Source organism: Vanellus vanellus (assembly GCF_965231255.1).
Source record: "Vanellus vanellus genome assembly, chromosome: Z".
Taxonomy (NCBI): domain Eukaryota; kingdom Metazoa; phylum Chordata; class Aves; order Charadriiformes; family Charadriidae; genus Vanellus; species Vanellus vanellus.
The window spans coordinates 58975677-58998036 of record NC_138908.1 but is presented as its reverse complement, the minus strand read 5'-3'; positions in this window follow the sequence as shown (position 1 = coordinate 58998036).

Below are 22360 nucleotides of genomic sequence, written 5' to 3'. Positions count from 1 at the left end.
AAATGTGTAAGTGAAATCACTTGTGGAAAATACAGGACGATTACAGTCCAAGGTGTAGGGAAATTACAGCCAATGAGTCTCCCTCTCCCACCAATCACACATTAGCTGGGATCATCAAAGATTTCCCAAATGTCTTTGTGAGTGGGATTGTAGGTGAAGTTGAACATTTATAGGCTTAGAAATTTGTCCAAGGTTCTCATTTAATTTCAGTATGAACTCATGTTACGTCTGTTGAAAATTCTACTGACAGTTCCATACATGTAATTTATGACATTTCCTATCAAGATGTATAGCTGAATTAGAAACACTTGTGAAGAAGCCCGTCTGCAGCCAGTTAAAAAGCATTTTTGTAGCAAAGGTGAGGGCTGTTGAGGCAACAGAGGCGGGCTCATCTTACTTTTGTTCTGATGGCTGTTGATCAAGCAATTGCACCATAAACTGTTTACCACTGTGGCTTTTGTTAAGGCGACAAAGAACGTGTTTAAAGGTAGACAGAAAGCTATGCTGTGTGTTAGTTCACAATGACCATGCAATTTACACACTGCACAGCCCCAAACATATTTCTGCAACATCCAGGCTTCTCGAGGAAGTGGCACAGATTTGTTCTCTCTTCTTTGTCATTTGTTTTACTAAGTTGGTTACCTGTATGTTTGTCCTGTTTTCCTGGTTTAGGACAATGGGGATCATGGTGGTGATATGCCTCCTAGCTCACAGGCTTCGTTTTAAGCACGTGAGCTGTTCTATTGAAACGGACAAGACAAAAATTAAAGGTGCCCATAGGTTTGAAGGGCATTATTATTTACCCAGTGTGGGGAATGTACTTGTTCCTTCTGTCACACCCAAAGGAGAGAATTTTAATTGCTAAAATTCATTTACCCTGTCCCTTTTTGAAGATCAGGAAACTTAAGTAGCTGTGTGGGCCAGAGATTTAGTTCTCTGTTTTTTTTTGCATGGTTTCCTTACAGTTCTTTTCTATACTTGTCTTCAGAGATAGGATAATTCCACAAGACAACGTTGAGAACTGGCGTTTCAGCGAGAACTGGAAGGCCAAATCACTGCCTGCCTAAATGTGGTCCTTACCGGGTGCAGAAGCCAGGGTGTGGACACTCACATGGAAACAGCCCTTTTGCCCCTTCTGTGCACAATGGGACACAGGCCAAATTAATTTTGTGTTTAGCTGTCTGAAGCATAGCTATCTGTTGGGAGTCGATAGTCCACTCTGCCTTCATGGTTAGTAGATAAGCAGCTCCAGAAATTGCCTGTCTTCAGATGAGATTTACTGCCCTCTTGAGGTATTTATCTTTCTTCTCCAAGAACAGAGGGAGCTTAAAAGACCTTGTGCCCTCGTGTAGGAAGTTTGTATCAACAACAGCCAGCTGACGTACCTTGTCACACTAAGGAATACAGGCTGCGCTCCTAGGAGAAAAAGACATTTTCTGCACAGACATCTTGGAAGGTGTGGAAAAAACTGGCAAAACCCAAATCAACCTGGTTTCTCCTGTCATGACGTGGCCATATGGCATTCCCTTACACCATGATGTACCACCTCATGGTGGGATGCTCTAGCCCTGTTTCCAACAAATGATTCAGGTAAACAAAATCCATGCTCATCCTTATCAGAACACTGCACTATCAGACCTGCACTGCCCCTAGAGACTTCAGGAGCCAGGTCTTCTGCGAAAGACAGTCAAAAACATTGAGCTGGGATAAATGGGCTCCTGGCCAAATTTGCTTGTAACATTACCAATTTCAGCATTCCTGGAGCTGATAAGACTTGCTTCAGCCTGGCTTTTGTCTCATGCTTTGCTGGGTTATTACCTGAGAACATTTTTTTGTTATCTGCTGGTTGGTGTTGCCTGGGTTTGTTCCATCTGCATTATAAAGCCAGCAGTTGGGCTGGATGATGTTTTCCCTGAACTCAGCTCTTTGAAGGCTGGCAACATTACAACCCAAAGTCTCAAAAGTGTTTTGAAAATTGCATGGCCGCCTGTACGGTAGTAACCAATATGAGGTGAAGTAAGTTGTCACATTCTTCTGCAGGAGACTCTATTGTCTCTGAGACCTCTGCTCTTGATTTTCTGCTGTTTTCAGTGTTCATTTCCAGGTTGAAAACTTCATACTTTGACTCATACAAGCCATTTTTTTCAAAGGGGTAGCTTAGTTTACACCGTTTAGATACAGTCATATGTCCCCGATCTTTGCTATCAGGTGAGTTACACTCTATGCAGGAGAAACACTTACTGCTTATATATTTTTTCCACATTAGATATTAACATATTAAATTGGAGAGAGGAGATACATTTTTGGTGAACCAAAAGAAGAAGTAATTGGTTAAAAATCCCTATTAGGATCCCTAATTAGTACCCGTCAGATAAAAAAAAATAGCTGTAGAAAAATGTAGAGGGAAGATACTATGAGATAAAGATATCATGGGAACCTTACACTAATCAAAATCTTCTGTGACTGCCTTATTAAGATACTTGCTTTAAGAACAAAACATATGGTAGAAGCCTCAAGGAGATAGGCCCTTTAGTTCAACACCAACAGAAGTGTAAAATGCTCCCGATTCCTTCAAGGATTTAAGTAATGCTTGCTTAGGGTGTTTCATTCACTAGCAAACATGGTGATTTGTGAAGCACGACTAATGTGTCCCTGGAAAGTTCCAGCATGAAATAAGACTAGGTGTGAAAGCCTGTCAGGGTCCAAAGAGGTATGATTTAAGGGGAAGCACTCCCTGAAAATGTGAGGATGAGTGTTACTAACTTAATCCATATGATATCTTCTCCCCCCCTAAATGTATGGTAGAGTATAGGGCAGAAATGCATGAAGCAGACATTAGTCATTGTCTACAGGTGATACGTCTTCCATGAATTTATCAGCAAGGGTTGCCATGCTGTGTTTAAACATTTGTATAATCGATTAGTGTGCAAAGATGAAAAGTAAAGGAGCTAGCCTATGTTTACTTGCAGATGCACACAAGCTTGGAAAATTTAAAAAAGGCACTTGTATTACAAATGTAGCTCTGCAGCCTTACAGAGTGATAGAAATAACTGAAAGCCAGGTGTCTGGGCAGATACGGAGGGGCAAGAAGGTAGCATTCTGGCACCGACACTATTACATGAATGAATAGATGCATGATATGACTTTCTGTTGTTTTTCACTTTCTTTTGACGTTTGAGGATTGCCAGAAGCAGGATGCAGTCTGCTCTGATTTTGTTTGGATCATGTTAGATTTTCTACTATCAGCATAAAAAGATAACATATGTAACACTTATAATTTAATCTAATATCAAGCACAGAATATCTGTACAAGCACAGGAAAAAAAAGATATCTTCCATTCATCTTGCAGTATTGGGAGACAGCTAGAACCAGGAAGAGCTTTGAGATCAACCAGTTAATTCCTCTACTATAGCACAGGATCACCCTGAAGGTAAACTGCAAGGCCTAAGTTTGGTAGTGAAAGGCACGTGGGATGTTAGTTCATGGAACAACTGAAAGAATATGTCCTGTTTTTTGTCTGGGATCCACTAGGGAAGATTCTGGCATGTAAGGTTGCCACTACACCTTGGACAGAAGTATATGAAAAGGGATAGAGAAGAGCAATACCGAGTCTTAACTCTGCTGCCTAAGTCCTTGTCTGCTCCCTGCTACACTTTGTCCATCTGACAGGAAAAGAGAAGACTACAGAGCAAGTCTGACATAGTTCCCTGAAGGTAGGTATGGTCAGAGAAGGTGGGCAAGGAGCAGCCATTTACTGCACTGACTCAGTGTCGCTGTGATGAGACACATGAAGTGCTACTACTGTGCAGGTGAAGGCAATGCGCTTCTGTCTGCTGTTGCTCCAGCTAATGTGGCTTACAGAAGGCAAAGGCACAAATCGGCTTCTCTCCAGAAACACAGGTAGGTGCTGGGAAATCTTTATGGAAAGTGTGCAGTGATTTGTTCCTGTGTTCTAGCTAATACAAAAAGCTTGAATCCCCAAGAAAGCCTCTAAATAAGTCACAAACGCAATAGACAAATGGCTCGTGGTTATAACAAGCCAATGTCTTGCAGTTTTTAGAGCTAAAGCAAGTTTGGATTGGAGTAGATGAACTTGCTTAAAGTACAAACTGCAAGGATTTCAAAGTAAGTCTAGCATCTTTTTATCACTATTCTTCCTCTTACAATCTGCGAGAATCAAACTCACTGCAGACTTCTTAAAAATAGCAAAATCAAACTCACGCACCTACAGCACATCAAATCCTAGAACTCACTGGTGGCTCCCAGCCTGGTATTGGATATCTTTTTAATCCAAGAGTGTAAAGACCTTTCTGGGGATAGTGGAAGAGGGAATAGCACCTTGGCAGCCCTGTTTTCATCTGTTCTCTGTGTGCCATTTTCTTTGGTATTGTCATTTTACGTGTTTTAAAGTAAAGAAAAACTGAAACAAGGAATGCAGCACTGTCTCAGCAGTTTGCAGCCTTACAGATCTCGGTGCAAAGGACAGTGGCTGTATTGACTCAGCTATATTTAGGAATATGCCATACTGAAAATATTTTCTTGCTGTCTGTACATTGAAACAGGAATAGGTGTAACATCTGCTTCCTCATCCACTGTTGTTGGTTTATGTAGCCAGAATAATTTCACCTAAAATGACGAATTGAGCTGCTACATTGACTCAAGCTGTAACTGTGCCACATTTTACAATTTTGTGATTCAGTCTGGGCGCAAGGATTCTGGTATAATGTGAGGGAAAATGTGTAATATTCTTATTGTAGAAAACAAAACTTTGGGACTTAGGAGAATATTCATAATACATTGAAAAGGGAGAATGAAGGGTTCATGTTGTCAGGTTACTTTGACATCTGATTTCCCTTGGAAGTAACACATCTTGAAATTTTCTTCTGAATTCAAAAGCCGTAACAGTAAATACACTGTTTCTCTCAGGCAATCACAGTCTATTTACCTTCCAGTGTGATATGGCAAACACACTGAAAATAACAGAAAATATTTTATAAAACCAAGAAGCTGTAGTGAGTTGCTCCTGAAATGGGACTATAATGGCCATGATATTTTGGAAATGTTAAATACAGCAGAAACTTGCCCCGGGGATTTGAAAGTAGAATTTTTCCCTGCAGGTCAGACTTGAACTGATGCCTCTGCAAGCTATTAAGAAGCACTGCACAGGCGAAGGGGTCAGCTGTGAGCCTTGAGATTTATTCTTTGTGACCATGATGACCTGACAACATTTTCCCAAATGAAAAGGGCCTGCTACTGGTTCACTGAAGTATGAACGCACAGGCACGTTGCTAATGCAACCTTCTTCTACTTTTTGAATGCACCTCCATTCCTCATCTTTACTATATCTGGTGACAGTGAGATCTACAGCATAATTATGTGATGGCTGAAAAAATACTTGACTTTGTTTGTTTTAAACTCGGTAGCTTGTTCCTGTGCTATGCAAAAAACCAGTGAATAATTGCTCCCCAATCATTTCTTCGAGCCATTCATGATATTTATTATCGGACCTGGGCCATCTCCTCCCTTCAGCATTCCCTCCTTTCTACCAAGAAGTCTGAGAATATTTAGTTTTTCCATATATGGAAGCTGTCCCACATCTTTGATCATACGTGCTGATGTTTTCAGGCTCTACATCTTGAGGCATGAACAGCCATTTAAACAAAAGGACATCTTCCTTGAGGGGCTTCTCTTCTCTCCTGCAGCAGGTGAATAACATCAAGTCACAACAAACTGCTAATAGGTTCCACCTTGGCTCTGACTGAGCTCTGATGGGTTTCGATTTCCTTCCATCTACATGCTGGACCAAACGAACAGTGTTTCTTGTGTGTGGTTAGTGTTTAAGGCCTCATTGTGTACATGGCCTTGAAAGATATATTTTTATAGGTAAGCACCTCATAAAATATTTTTCTGAAGACATTTATCAAGAGAGACTTTGAAAAACCGTAAGGAGAGGGGAAGGAGAAGGCGGGGGAAGCACAACATGTGCTTTTCAGCTGCCACAAAGCCCTGCAGCAGCAGCCTTCATGTGAGAGGCGACACTTTGCACATTACAACAGGGAATCAAAAGATTTATACTCAACACTCCATATATATGACTCTCTACGGCATCATTTTGAAAGGGTGATTATTGGTTTGACATGAGGGAATATTTTACATTAAATGCTGAAAGTTCTCTATGTACATAGCAATAATCACCTGATGCTGTTTTTTCTTACCGCATAGCTTTTAATAATAAATAATCATAATAATGATAGTTAGGTTCTCCAAAATTATCCCATTTGTTTTCCAAGAACCCCCAGGGGCTGGTATTTATCACTTGATGTGAATGCTCCCTGCTCCTCTCCCTCCGCTTGCACATGCATATAAAAGAAGTGCAGACATATGGGAAGCGCCTCACTTAATTTGATGGTAGCTCTGTTTATTATTATCTCCCTGAGCTGTGGTAATTGTAGTTCAGTTGTTGAGCAATTATTAAACCAGAAGCCATAGGTCCGTTGTTAGGCTTCCCCTTGGGATCTCCCATTTTCTACCCCCAAAGGTCCAATGCGTTCAAAAGAAATCCATTGACTGCAGAAAAGATGACAGGCAACACCCTCTTAAATTCTAGTATAAATCAAGAGTTGGAGCATCCATTAAGTTTAGACAGAACCAGTTTGTAAATATGTTCTTATACTTGTGTTTACATGGCATCTTGGACTAATTAGTGTCTTTCAGCACATGCAACGTGGGAGGAAGGGGAAAAGGATGGCCACAGAAAGACAAGACAAGGACTTGGTACAATGAATGAGAAAGGCCTGATTTTGGGAGGTATTACAGCATGGCGCCTGCAAAATGTAGTCTTTGTTCGTGTCTGTTTTCTGCAGAGAAGTTGCCTTATTCTACTAATTTGAGGTACGCACAATAAAACAGTTTCTCCTCTCACCCTCCTCTCGCTGTACTATTAACCTTATGGATGAATGAGCTGATTTGGGATAAAGAAAGGGCTGGGCTCAACTAGAGATATTTTGTGAATTAATGGTTTCAGTAGTGATTTTTCCCAAGCTTTTACACTTTCTGTTTTGTTTTTTTTTTTTTTTTTTTTTTCTTTTTTTTTCTTTTGTCTTATTGTTCAAAGGAAAAGAAGTTAGCAGTTCTGAAATACCACCTGAAAGATGAAGTGCAAAAGTACATGTAATCAAGGATCTAAGTTTGACAGAAACTGACAATAGATGAAAACCTGTCTCATTTCCTGTAGCTGCTTCTGCAAAAGACCTGGCTGGTAAAGCCCAGACTTACCAAAGAAATGACACGTGCCCTAGCTGTGAGCAGATTTTTGCTGAGTGAAGTTCTGGCTGTGCACAACTGCTGCTGCTGTAACTGCTATGCCCTCCCCCATCCATGCAGCCTGCAGTGTGTGTCATTTCATGAGCCCAGTAAGCAGAGAGCATTGGGAAGTCTTTTGACTTGGTTTTTCCCCATCCCATGCTCTGCTTATTCTAGTTCTTACAGGCTTTTGGCCTTGCCTCAGTGCAGTCTAGCTTATTGGAGAAGACCGGTCTCACCTATAGCAGCTGTCGAAGCGTTTTTCTTCTCCCTGCTTTCTTCAGCAAAAATAGTCAGGACCATAAATCAGCGGCTCCTCTTGTTCAAAACTCTTCGGCGGCTTTTCTGGAAGCTCACTGGGACAAGCATGAAGCACAAGGGAGTTATGACCTGTTACTAGGGATTTCCTCAGGTCAACAATCAATACTAGGAAAAGAAATAACGATAGTACCAAAGCTGAAGTGCCGTTTCCTGTATGCCAGATAGAAATACAATTGAATACAAACTCTTCTTTTGCACCTCCTTCACCTTCAATGTACCTTTCTGTTCTAGGATGTTTTTTCAGTATATTTATTTCCTTTCTTGTTTTTCCTCTTGCATCTCTATTTTTTCCACGCCTTTTGCAGTTTTCTCTATACCTGTGCCTTTCTTGTAAAGTTACTCTGATCTCCTTTTTTACAATGCCTTCAATCTTTTGTCCTCCATTTGAGAGTTCCCACTGCTAACATAGTCTTCTTGTTCACTTGCTTCCTGGCAGGTATGTCCTGTGCCTGAGAAGTGTGGGATGAGAAGTCTTCTGGTGCAGCTATTCTTAATTTTGCTCTGCCAAATCAGCTGGGTGGTGTTGGCCCCAATCTATAACTTGGTTGCAGGAGGTTTATTCTGCCTGCCAGATTTGAGGAGGGAGCTAATGAGCTAAGCAGTAGGGACAACTGTAGATCAGGTCACAGTAGTCCTGTGATCCTTCAGGTTTTGTTAATTATCCTGTGATCCCACAGATAAAACTGACCCTGAGGGGAGAGGCCAGCAGCATCCTTCACACAAGCCATTACGCATTTGACTGGCCAGCTAGCGCGTGAGTTACGAGCAGCGCTGGCCACATAAGTGCTTTTCAGGGCAAGATGCTGAACGTAGCAGTCTCAGCAGATCGTTTTGGATATATGCTGACATAGTTGAGTTCAGATGATCCAGGAGTCGGTGCTGCACGAGCCTTTTTACACAAGGCTGTAACCCAACAGCACATGCTTGGAAGCAAATTTGAACTAAAGCGTTGAGCCTTGCTGTGTTCCCCTGCTGACTAATTTATGTAGCAGCTTGCAGGTAACAGAGAAACATTTTCTTTTTTCCAGCTGGATCAGAGGAGACCACGCTCAGAAATGGCAATGAATCTCTCCAGCCGTACACACGTGTCCTTCCAGACTACTGAGCTGGTTCAACATCTTGTTCCCTGAAAGAGCAAAGCAGCTGGAACAGAAACTTTTCACTGACACCAAAGCGCCTTGAATCACGGACAGCTCTGCTTTGTCCTCAAGATCACAATGATGAGCGTGTTCCTAAACCCATTGCCTTGCTCCCGTAACATTGACTCTCCTGCACTTATGAAAAGGTACTGTGTAATGCAAACAAACATGAACTTTACAGGCAAGCTTTTTTTTTTTTTCCTTAAATTCTGGGCAATTCACAAAAGTTACGAAGCAGAACCTTCTGTGAATGCAGGTCCCTCTGAAATTCTCATTTGCATTTCTTTTTACTAAAGTAGTGCTGTTGCTTTTGATGCCATCACCAATAGTGCAGACATGGGTTTCCAAGACTGTTTTCCAAGAAGAGGATCATGATAGAAAAGGCCTTTCAGCTGCCAATTCGTAGGTGACACTTTGTTCTGCTCCCATCTCACAACTATGTTAAGGCCAGGTGAGAAGGAAGTCATCTATAGGAAAGAAGGTACTTTCCCCTCTGCATTCGGGTCACTTTCAGTTACTCTGTCATGACAAGAGCTTTTGCAATCATCATGAAAATAACTGTTGGCAATGACAAACTATCTATTTTGGCCTGTCTGGCAGAGGTGAAGTGCGTGCCCTTGGTGAGGGCTTACCTGCAATAGCCCTGAGCTTTGCAGAATGCACCCACTGAACTCAAAACTTGCAGATCTGTTGTTGCGATTCTCTAGTAAGGGACGAATGCTGCTGTGACTTGCATTCACATCAGCTGTATTGGTTTTAGTTGCACTGAGACATGCTCAAATGAAGAATGGACACTGGGCTAAGATTATAATTGCCTATTTAAGAGAAGTTTCACATTGAAAGTCATCTGAAAGTATTTCCTGAGTAGGCCCAAGTGCAGCCACTCAATGTCCCATGCTCCTGCTCCAGCAGAAGACACCACAAGCACTTGAGTACACACACTTGAGTACATGTGGCTGAAATTGCCAACGGCAAGTGCCAAAGAATGAATCCAAGTCTTGGCTAGTAAAGAATAGGGGGATGGAATTCCCAATGGTTTGCTGTATTTTCTGAATTGACATGCATACTCTGATAACCAAACAGTTTCAGATTATCTTTTAAGACCAAAGTTTTTGTTTCTGCTGGAGAAATACCTCTCGAACCTCAGATGGTGTGTTGCTAGGCTGGAATCTAGCACACAACAGCTCCTTCATTTTAGCCAAATTATGTGCAGGAGGAAGGTTGCACTTGAATGTATTTGAATGCTTTTTTCTACTGTTAAACAGAGCTCTGGGTGTAACACAGTAGCCCCATTTACATTATATGTATTCTGGCTCATTTCTAGTTATATAATACCCTCAGTAAAGTTTTTCCTTTTGCAAATTAGAGGCTCAGATTATTGTATTTTATTAGCTGTTTTTTTTTCCTCCCTGAAGTTGCAGTTTTTTTCTTAAAAAAAAAACAAAAACAAAACCAACTCATTTTGGCATTTAACTATATTTCTTTTGTAAACTGTTAGAGCAGCAGCTGTGCTTACTATCAGCATGACATGATACAAAAACATATTGTTCCTTACAAAAAAGAGAGAAAGATTGAAAAAGGGTGAGAAGGAAAGAAAAAGGCCAGGACCTCTTTTCTCTGGTCAGGCACAGACCATCCCAGGACTCCTTCTGAGCCCTGTGGGGGGCTGGCAGGAAAGAATTTGTAGCCACAGGGACATGTTATCCAGAACCAAGGGTTGAACCTAATTGTAAGCAGATTTTGCCCGCCTTTTTTGGATGAATGATGGCCCACTGGCATGTGACCTGGCTTGGCAATTTCCCTACAGTGTCCAGGCTGCCATAAGGAGATACGTAATGTCTAGAGTGATAGGAAACTCTTTAGTGCAGATGGTACAGAGCTGCCTCATAAAATGACTCACTGTGAATCCTCACAGAAATCTCAGCTATAAAACTGATAATGGAAAAAGCACAAGAAAATAGAAAATGTCTTAAGAACAATTTGTTCCATTTCATGTCTTCCTTTTTAGATACAAAAAAGATGTATTCTACAACCAAAACAACAACTGCTGCCCCTTCATTGTTTTCGACTGGCCCAGCAGAATCAACAGGACAAGGTACTGGAATTGTGGAGGTGAAAGGAGCTCTTGGAGAAGGCAAAATGACATCTTGAAATGCTCTGGCCACTCCCTAAGGAAGAGAACCAACTTCTTGGGAAATGCTGTGTGCACACAAGTTCTTCTCTCCCTTTTCCACTCCCCTTGTCCCTCCAATAGTAGGAGGAAACAATTAGTAAAATTGGTACCTGTGGTTTTTCCAGGACAACCACTGAGTTTTAGTTCAGAAACAGATTCTGGACCCCTGTGGGTGGATTTTTTCCTGTAACATCTGAAGTGATTAAGAGTATGTATTTTAGCAGATAGTGTGCCATCAAAGTCATGTTTTCAATTCTTTCATTCATTTCTTTGAATTCTCACACATTTTCCCTTGCTTTTCAGTACAATTTGTTGATCTTTTTGCAGAGTTTATCCCTTATTTAATGCAGGTTGCCTGCAACTTTTATTCAATTTGCTGTGTTCAGTAGGGACATGCAGTAACAGAAGATGATGAGTAACACAAAAGTCTGAGAAGAGGGGAGCGTTGAATGTGGTTTTACCCTTTCTCCTCTCTTTCCGTCATGAGAGATGATATCAAAACACTAAGTAAGAACATATAAATCATTTTGAGAGACAAAGTGCTGTCTGCTGGAAAGTTACATGTGCTATTGTGATGGTAATACAGGGCATCTTGTATTCTTGTTCCTGAGTTGCTATGTCAGCATTTTAATGTGGTTTAGCAGCAAATCCTCAAATTTCCCCAACTTACCTCACTTAGGTTAGATTTGCAGAACAGTTCCTGTGAGAACAAACCAGAAATCAATCCAAATGTTCAGCTCCATGAACTCAATAAGCGGTCTCCAATCCCTTGTCGGGGAAGCAGTGTCAGACCAAATGTCTGGTCCTCTGGGCAGCTGCAAACCATACAAGTACTTGAGACATTTGGTCAAGGGAATCACAACAAATCTAGTCCAAACCAGAATTGCATAGAGCATGGGTGGAGGGGCTTCAACACAAATTCTCCTCTTAACAGGTATGTGCATCTGCTGTACTGCTTCCCTCGCTCAGCCTTACTTCACTTACCCTCTCTCTCTTGGCTGTCTCTGTGCAAGACCATGTAGCACCACAGAGGTATAATTCAACTGTCTTTCAAGGACCACTGAACAATACTCCTCTCCCTCTCCCCCTCCCCACTCCCCAACCCCCCTAGCAAACTCACTGTGGATGCTAACCTGTGGGGAAAACACTGTGGATGCTAACCCCAAGACAACAAAGTTATCTTCTCAAAGCAAAGAATCATTCTGAAGATCCTTCAACTAATCCGTCTCCATCTGTAATGTCTGTGACTTTCTAACTGTGCACACATCCTCCTAAAGCCAACCAGATGTTCCCAGCCACTTCATTCTGGGTTTCTAATGCCAGAGCCACTGTGAAGAGCTTTCTATAGAGCTGTCTCCAGCTGGCCATTTGGTAAGGCACTGCCCTCGCTCCATGCAGATAGACAGAAATGGAGACGAAGAACCAGTAACTTGGATTTTACTGTTGACAGCACTGAGCTATCTGCTTGCCACCTGACGCATACATTGAATTTGTGCCTGCTCAAGTGTCCTTGTGGTCACAGGATCCTGTTGGGATGAGATTGTAAAAATGCTGAGATCTGTGCAAAGAGGTAATGACCCTCTTCGCTCAGTGACGCTCCTACTGTGGTACACAGTGACTGGTTTCAGACTGAGCCCTGCCTGCCTGCAGTGAATCAAATGAAGCAGGGGGCAGGTCCTTTTTGGGAGAGGGAACCCAAACGTAGTAATCTGTGGGGAAATAGGGTGATATATGCAGGCGCAGCTGTAGCAGCAGGAATTCAAAATTATCTCTCAGTAGTAATATTATGTTCACTTTTTGAACCCTCTGGAGTGATACTTGTCTGACACATCCAGACTTTGACTTCATATTGGCTTTTAAAGCTGTGATCTGTGCAGGGTAGGGTGGTACTCCTAATAGAGCAGTTGCACAGGAGCACACAGGGACAGCAAAGAGTTTCTGTTTTGAAGACGCAGATTTTTTTGACACCACAGCACTGATTTGTAAGCATGCCCAAGACTTACCGTTCAACATTTTCCCCTGAAATTCAGATGAGTTTCCCCCTAAATTTCAGACTGAAACTCACTGTGGCCATAAGATCCACACTATACAAGACATAATTTATTCGTAAAAAGGAAATGAATTCTGTGCTTCTATGTGATATGCAACACATGTGCTGCTCTACATTTGCACCACACTGCATAACACTTTATATACAGGCTGTAAAAGGTTGACTTAGGGCAGTTATGGGGAGAAAAGTCAGAAACACAATCCTGAATCTTTCTCTGCCATGTTATAAAATCAACTATTTTTTGTCTGTATAAACAATTTCATTTTAGAACCAAGCCCCAGGAATGTGGACCTGTGATGAAAATATATAATTCAATTTGAAGCTGAATATTTGGTGATAAAAGTATTCCCAGGAATAATATTTAAAGAAGGATTACATTCTTCCATACTTCAGTTTCTTGCTTTCTGCTGGCAAAGTAGGCAAAGGCTCTTGTACATTTAACTCACTACATCAGAAATGATGACTAATGAGGTTTCCTAAGTATTTCTTTTCACACACCCGTATACTCAAACAATTTAACATGGCCATAAGGTTATCTGGAGTTTTGTTTCAGATTTGTTAAACTCCAAGTTTACTAACTTTCTTGTGAAAAAAACCACATGAGATGTGAGATCTTCTTTAGATTTGTTAATTGGTTGACAGTTTTGCACAATCCCTGTCAGCATTCAAAACTCATCTATATATATGGCTTCATATGATATTAGAATACCTTGGCAATAACAAGTTTATAATTGAATTACGCAATAGCCTCCTTATCCTGTGTGTTGTAAACATTTTTATGTTTTTGAATACTCTGCATACGAATGAACACTCTGTGTTCCATACTTCTCCTGACACTGCTTAAAATAGTGATCTTAAAAGGATGTAGCGCAAGAAAAGCTCTGTTTTTCCCTCTTCAGTCAATCAATGTACCCAAAAAAGAAGCTAATATTCTTTCTACAGAAATGGCTCATAAGCATTTTGCTGGGTGGACAAAAATCACTGAACAAATTACAGTGAATTTCCTGCATTGCAATCCTACAAACCATCTGAGGAAATCAGTGTGGGTAATGGTGCAGTGCTGTGCTCTTTGATGTGCTTCATTTCAAGTCCAGACTTTGTCTCATTAGACATGGATGCAAGCTGCAAAGTTTGGATTCAGGTTTTTTAATGAGCATTTTGAAAGTTCAGAAGTGTGTATAACTAAATTGTTTTTTTTTTTTGTTTTTTTTTTTTTCCCCAGACTGTTACATGGAAAGGTTCCTGCTGTGAGGTTTGGATCAAATCTGAAGTTTTGGTTCAGTTCTATTTTTGTTTCTAATGTACTCAAGTTCGCAACGTTCACAGCCTGCCATAAACCTCCTCTGTTAAACATGCGTGTTGTTAAAACATGCAGAAGACTTGGCTCGAATCGAGCATCGCCTAATGGAAGCCAGGAGAACTGTAGGCTGGAATGAACCCCTCGCTGCAGTATATGACCACAGTGAACACCTGGACTCGCTGGAAATGGCAAAATAAACGGCATTTTCATAGGAACCACATCTGAAAATTGCCTAAACACTTGGCGCCCCAGCTCAGGTAAGAACGGTTCCTCTGAAATGCTTCTGGTGCTCCATGAGGGGCTGTCTCAGGCACAGCTCAGCTTTTGAAAGGAATGATGTTTCTGTCCATGTTGCTTATGAAGCAACCATACTTTTATAGCTGAAATCAAGGCTTGCTCTTGAATTATCAATAAAATATTGGTAGCTTTTCCAGTTGCTTTGTGTGCATTAGCAGTACGGCTGGAGTCAGGAGGCGTTGTTTGCCACAGCTGCTCCCCGGCACAGTTGAAGAAGTGCCTTTTCTGACCGCTCACACGCGGAGCCTCACACTCCTTGGTCCCTAACAGACTGCTCCACACAAGCATCCGAGCCCCATTTTGCAAGCAGCTTCTTTCCATTTATCCCCTGTAACACCTTCATTCCACTACTCTCCTTTTGCACACCAGGAGGTGAGGGCAGGGAGAGATAAACAAGATAGCAAGCGTTTTGGGGTAAGTTTGTGGCCCAGCTGGAAGCCTTGTCCCTCATGTTCTGCTGGTTGTTTTGGAAGCTGGGATGCTTTTAATGATGGTAGCATAAACTGGCGTATGCCCCAAGCAGACCATGACTAGTTAATTTTGATTCCTTGGGAGAAGCTATGCCGTAAATCGTGCTTGCCAGGACTGGCTCCTTTATTTGTGTTGTGCTGACATGGCACTGCATGGGTGACCCTTAATGCCCCACACCGAGAAGGGCTTTATGTGCCAGCCATGGGAAGCTGGCTAAGGGGAGATTCTGTTGAAAAAAGTCAGAAACAAAATCTCAATTTTTTTCCCCGTCATGCTATAAAATCAACTATTTTTTGTCTGTATAAACAATTTCATTTTAGAACCAAGCCCCAGGAATGTGGACCTGTGATGAAAATATATAATTCAATTTGAAGCTGAACATTTGGTGATAAAAATATTCCCAGGAATAATATTTAAAGAAGGATTACATTCTTCTATACCTTAGTTGCTTTCTTCCTCTGGCATAATAAATTAAGGTTTTGTGTACATTTCACCCCAAACACCTCAGCTGATACTTGATGAAGTTCGCTTGAGATTTTTGTACATGTTTCTAAAATGGCTACCACATTATTTGCCTTTACATAAAATAAATGAAAAGCTTTAAGATTTGTAGCATCCTCTCTCACGCAGGATCCAGAAGATTGTGGGTTTTGACAGGGTGGTAGGTCTAAACTAATTCAGGAGACAGCTGTTGACAACTGTGAAGTCTATTTTGTCTGAATAGCAACGCTTAGAAATATCTTTGATTTCCTTTGTGGAAATAAGAAAAGAATCTCACCCATGCCATGAATACTTTTAAACCACTAAGATTCATGTGAACGACAGTTGGAGGTGATTATGTCTGAACGGTGCGTGGTTAAGGAGACTACTGAGGGTATTGGTAGTCTGCACGTTATGCAGGTCATTTGGTGGGAGGAATGGAAAGGACTCTGCATTTGCCCCCACCTTAAGTCAGTGACCCTCTGGGATGGTGGTAGACATAGAAAAAGGACCTTGATCATTTGCTTTCGGTCTCCCAGTGTCAGCCTGCACTCACCAGCACTCCAGTAGGAGAAAAGTGCCTCAGATCTGTAGCAGCCCCAGCAAACCAGAGCAGCCCAGAGCTCCTCCAATCTCTGTGGAGCAGTTGGCTGAGACCCCCAGTGCCTCCAGTACAGGGGGAGCCTGGGGACAGACTTGCATCCCCACCTCTCCTGAACTGCACACAGGGCATCTTGGCAGAGGCTGAAAAGCTGGGCAAACACGGAGTAACTTTGCACATAATTATAAATAAATCAAGGGCTTATGGAAAAGCCATTCTGACCTGCACATCTCTTCTGCCTCCTTATTGTGATGACTGAGAAAAATAACTCTGGGAACTCAATATGCTCACTTTTAGTAAAAGGCACGTTTTTACAATACTAGCAGAATGCTGAACTGGGACTCTTCTGATATTTGGAGCTTCCTGGCATGGAATCTTTTTGCCATAAAATATACTCATCCCAAAGTTTAAGTGAACCTCTGAGATTTTGAAGTTGTAACCATAGCAAACATAACTTAAAGAGGGGAAAAAGTGTTTTGTCAGTGTCGTTTCAGCTGTAAATGGTGCAATCTCTATTTCTCTAAGATAGGCTGTCTTTTTGGTCTCAAAACAGACTTATTATTATCAAAGAATTTCAAAGACTATTTCAGTTATGAAAGAAAATTAAGTTTGGTACATGACTACTCAAAGGGCTTTTGAAAATATCGTGGCAGAATGACCTTCAAAGAAAGTGACGGTCTCAATAAACACTCAGCACAGCTGCGATATCAACCCCCTTTCCTGGGATCCCAAGGTACTGCAAAAGCTTTCAGGAGTAGGAGGTATTTGCTTTTCAGCCCAGCTTGAATTATTTCTATATTAGGTTTTATTGAATCTATATGTGGCTATTTTATGGCTCTTTAATGTTTATGATGTATTTATTATCATTCCTACATTTTCCCTGTAGCTCTACTGAAGAGGGACTATCTAAAGATCGTAAAACTATTTGTTATTGTACCTTTAATTTACAGCTGCCTCATACTTTTCATTTGAAGAGTTCGGCAGTGTGAATGACATTAATTAAAGTCTCACTATGTCCATCTGAATTCATAGTCCCATATCAAATGCATTTTAAGTAGAGGTAAACTGAGTCCAGAAGCAGTCTGGGCAATGAAGCAAGTTTACGACAGGGCCTGGGAAGGAACCTGCAGATGGGAGATCCCTGTTGCAAATGCCAAGCTGTAAATTATGTCACTAAGCAGATCAAAAGCCTTGCTCCATTGCTCAATTGCCACTCAAAATTAGAGAAGGAACAGTAAAACCCAGTGTGTTTCCTGGTGAGGAGTGTTGGCTGGCAGCAAAGGGAGATTGAGTTTAGTTTTGGCCCAGAAGCAGATCCAGGTCCAGCCTAAGTAACAAGGCAGTGTTGGGGTCATATGAGGGAGGAATGTGCGCATTGTACCCAGCAGCTCGAGTGTTCCCTTGGCTGCACCACATATCTCAGCATAGGCTTGGCATACTTGCTCAAGTGAAGACATCCATGCTGTGAGTCCTGCCCTGGAGAGTCCCCGTGGCCAGAGTCCTTCACACGCTTTTCACTTGCCATCTTCCTTTCTGTTTGCCATCTCTGACCTCCTCTGAGAGTCTCCTTGATCTCTCATTCCAGTTCAAACCTTTTTGTTGCTGAATCAGATACCAACAACAATTTGCTCCTTTTCTTCTGTCCTACTAAGTCCACATCTCATTTTAATAGAAATAACTTATACTAAGACCATGGGATCACAGGAAAACCCAGATGGGAGGGGATCTCAAGAGGTCATCTAGTTTAACCTCTGCTTGCGGTATTCTCAAGTCTCTTGTGTTCAATTAATAATGGTAAACCATGACTCAGTTTGCAGGTGCTAAAATAACAGAGTACTAAAAAGCACAGAAGAAGCAAAGGTGACTTACCACCATCCTCAGCTTGCTTCCTCACCAAAACAGTTTGCTTATATTCACATATAATTGATTGATTTATTGATTGGGTTTTTTTGCCAGTGCTTGGGAACAAATTTGGTCTATGCCATTATACGAAACTTCTGCACCAACATATTCTCAGCCTTTATGACCCTCCGTGAACTGGATCTCAAAGTCATAAAAGACTTGCTTTCCTCTTTGGCAGTTGAGTGGACACTGTGCCTGACTGTAACATAGGGATTTGCTGGCTTTCAGTGACACACCCATAGAAGTTGGAAAGAATGGCAGATGCCTGAATGCTGTGCAAGGCCTGGACCTGGCACGATGAAGGAAGAAGACTTTTCTAGCATAGCTATACTGCTTGCAGGGCGGCAGCTTTCTCAGGTGACTCTGGATACTCCAGCACGCTGGGTAGAGGAACCCTAATTCCTCTTCCTTTCCTGTCCTGGATTTTTCCAGGGTGATGTTCTCCTACATTAAAGAGCTGCTTTTTTTCCTGCAGTGGTTATGCTACACAGATGAGTGATTCTCTGTTGCGTGTGTAGGTCATGACGTCACATACCTGGTGCTTGGATACTACTTTCATATCTGAGGGAGAATTTGCCTCCTGGTTCGATAAACCAAACTGGAACGCTTTATGATTAAAGATAATATGCAAAGGACATTATGGTTTTATGCTCATTATAATATTTATTTGTGAAACTAATAACTGTATTTGGACTATGTTCTTCCTACCTCTTCTCCTCTCTCCCAAACTTTCCCAAATCATGCTAACACACAGGTCCTAAATTAAGCTGATTTACAAGGTCAGACTCCTCCAGTTTGCTGGTTTTCAGCCTGTTAGTAGTTTGTAGGCTAAGGCCCTGTAAACAGAGCTGTTCTTAGAAATAATGGCTTGATAAAAGCATATAGTTTCAAAACTACTGGACAAAATATTCATCAGAAGGGATCTCATGCTATTGCTCCCCACATGTAGTCAATATATCACTTTAACTACAGTGCATTTACCCTCTGTTTATCATCCCTTCTGAAAACATGTGGAATACTCATCTTCTCTAATCCGTGTCTATAGTATTTCCAAAGTACTTTACAAGCTTGGAGTAATGGACTTTAATGCCTTGCAGCAGCTGAGCTGGTAGCATATATGATACCTTAAATGTAACAATCAAAGGAGCATGCAAGATTTTGGTATTTCCGCTGGCTTGCAGATGTGCAGTATCCAGGTCCAAAAACTGTAATGTCAAGTTTAGACTGAAAGTGTTTAAAACAAAATAATGTCTCACTGCTCTGTGTCAACACCCCTATAATGTGAGAGGGTATTCTCTGATAGAGAGAGCACCAGTATTGAATATCAGTTATCTGAACCCTACAGTAATTTCTTTTTTGTATGTGTGTCCACGAATTACCTTGCTCAAGATTTATGTAACGGAGTGTATTGTTTTATTAATCCAGAGCATGTGGTATTCTCCAGGTGCTAAGCTTTGATCTCCTTGCCCTTCTACGTATTAAGTTTTCTGGTTCTCATTGACACTGATGCTCTTGATTTAAGGTAATCCTCTTATTGTTGGGGACAGGAAAAAATGCAAGTGAACTCTGCAGTGAACCTGGAATCTTTTTCCTTTGTTTCGTCTCAGTTCTGATTGAATCTCCACTAAATTCATTTCAGCAGAATCCAGCCACTGCTTTTAGGAGTAAAAGTATATCTTTCTGCAACATTTTATGGCATGGAATGTCGTTTATGGCACATTATATTACAGTTTGAAATGCTAGCATTCACTAACTAGAGGAGCTGTGGGTTTATATTAAAACAACTGAGCGGTGAAAAAAAAAAACCCCAGGAAGGCAGGTTTCCATGTCCCTTGGCTAGTAACAGAGGGAAAGAGTGAGAATGTGAGTACGGGTGGAGTGGAAGGCATGGGGCAGGGGAAAGAAGAACGGGACAGTGAAAAAGACTGCTGGAGCAAGACTCCTTCCAAATGGGTCAGCCTGCACGTGGGCTGCAGATGAGAGGACAGGCTGAAGGTGTCACTCAGTTAACTTCTGAGGTACCACCTGACGAGCAGCTGCTTCTCCTCGTGGTTCTGTTGCAGCTGGCACTGTCTCCCCATCTCTCGCCTCTGCTCCAGCATTTTTCTCACCTAATTTGACAATCGACTTCACAGGCGCATGCTGCCTTGAGGCGGCTTGGTTCTGGGAATAAGAGCTGCCAGGCTGGAGTTGGTGGGATGGGCTGGCGCAGGCTAGAGCAGGTGAGGAGCCAGCTCCCCACTCCTGCTCAGCCTGACGTGATCCAGGGAGGTCTTCAGCACTCTGCAAACGCAGGCTTGCCTTCAGGTCCAGTGGGGTGGTTGGGGAGGAGTACTCTGTGCTCTGAAATCAGGGATTGAGGGGTGGATGGGGACATCCACTAAAACATCTACAGCACTTGAACTGTCACTGGGAATGTGACATTGATTCCATGTAGAACTGCAGGACAGCAGAGCTCAAAAGGAACATCTAGTCCACCCCCATGCCACAGCCCAGAATTGGCTGTGCCAGAGTCTTGTTTTGGCAGATAGGTGTCTAGTCTGTCCTTAGTGAGCTCCCCTATGGGAGGTAACGCACTCTCCCCAGGCAAGACCTCCCACCATTTCTCTGCCATTGCCATTAAAAAGGTTTTTCTAAAATTTGACCTCATTCTTGCTGATAAATAAGCTCATTTACTTTTTTTCTTATCTTCAGTGGGCACTGGGATGAGCTTATTTCCTTCCTGTTTGCTGGCACCCTCAATGTAGCTGAAGACTTGTAACTACTGTCTCTCCTTGATCTTCTCCAATCTAAAGTACTTCAGTCTTTCCCTGAAGATCATGTTTTTATAGTCATTCTAATGGCTCCTTAAAGCAGGGCCAAACCTTTCTTGAGCTGTAGACTTACCAGAGTGAAGTGGAGCAGAAGAATTAGTTTATGTTTCCAGTAGATTGCATTCTTGCTTAGCCATTTTGATAAGAGAATTGGATTTTTTTTTTTTCCTGCAGTTAGTTCTTTTTTACTTCTGTGCAGCTTGTGTGCTGGTACAACCTTCAGACCTTTTTCTGCAGTACTGCATCTCTGCCAGGGTCTTCCCATCATCTTTTGATGCAGATGATCATTCTTCCCCAAGAGCCTTGCATCTCTCCTGGTTGAACTGTACCTTATTTATTTCAGACCCGTCCTCTAACTTCTCAAGATCACTTTGAATTCTAATCTTGTCCTTTGATGAGCCATCCTGCTCAACTTTTCATTGTTTGTGAATTTATTGTGAATGCTATCTGCTCCAAATACTTAGTGAAAATACTGAGTAGTGCCAGACCCGACACAGTTGCTATGGGTGTCTTACAGCTGAGAGGAGAACTGCTGACAGCTCACTCATTCAGTGAAAATGTTTCTAACCCATGTATTAAAAAAGTGGAAAAGGTTATGTTGCTTTTTTGTTTGCTGCATTTTTTATACTGAAAGAAACAGTATTTTCTCTGCTCATATTACTTTTCCAACTTTTTCTATTTTTCACTTAAAAAAGCATAATACAGTTGACACTTTTGTTGAAAAGAAATTCTTACCTCTTACTAGAGGTGTTTGAAAAAGAAGTTTCAGGGGTGACAATGCCTCAGGCAGGCCTCTGACATGTGGAGAAGAGTGAATCTTCTGTCTTACAGTGATGCTGGCCACCTCCAGAGAGAGGACACGGGGTTTGATGGCCAGGGGATTTGAGCCAGTTGGGCAGCTCCTTATTACCAGCCTAATATCAACAAGAGTTTGGAGGGGTATTTATCGCAGGTATTGCTCTGAAAGGGACAGCCAAGTTTAGTAGTATCAAGTTTTGATTCAGCCCAATACTTTTAACATAATACTTACTATTCTCTGGGCTTGTGCCTTTTTTGTGGGCTGTACCATCCAAATAGTGGCTTCCTTTGGCTGATGCAAAACTACTAAGGGGTTGTAAACAGTCACAAAGGCGGATGGCCCGACTGCCGCGGTAGCTGGGAGCGTCACAGTCTGCAGGGTATTAATGACTGCAGCATTTACTTACACCGGGGTTGAGTGTGGACTTTGTCCCCATGCTGCATGCAGGGACCGTGGGTAGAGGAAAGGGGGGACTTGGCTAGTCCATGCTAGGGCATCTGCTGCTGTCACTGGTTTGAGGCAGCCACCCCTGGCTTGATTGACTGCCTTCCAAAAGAGGCACTAAATGCACTTGGGGTAATTCATCCTGCAGAGGTGTCTCTTTTTCCATGGACTACGGAAGGAGCTCAGGTGACTGGACCAAAGTGTCAAGACACTTATGGATCTGTTAGCTCAGAGACGCCTTTCACGTGCCTTTCTGAACTTATAAAA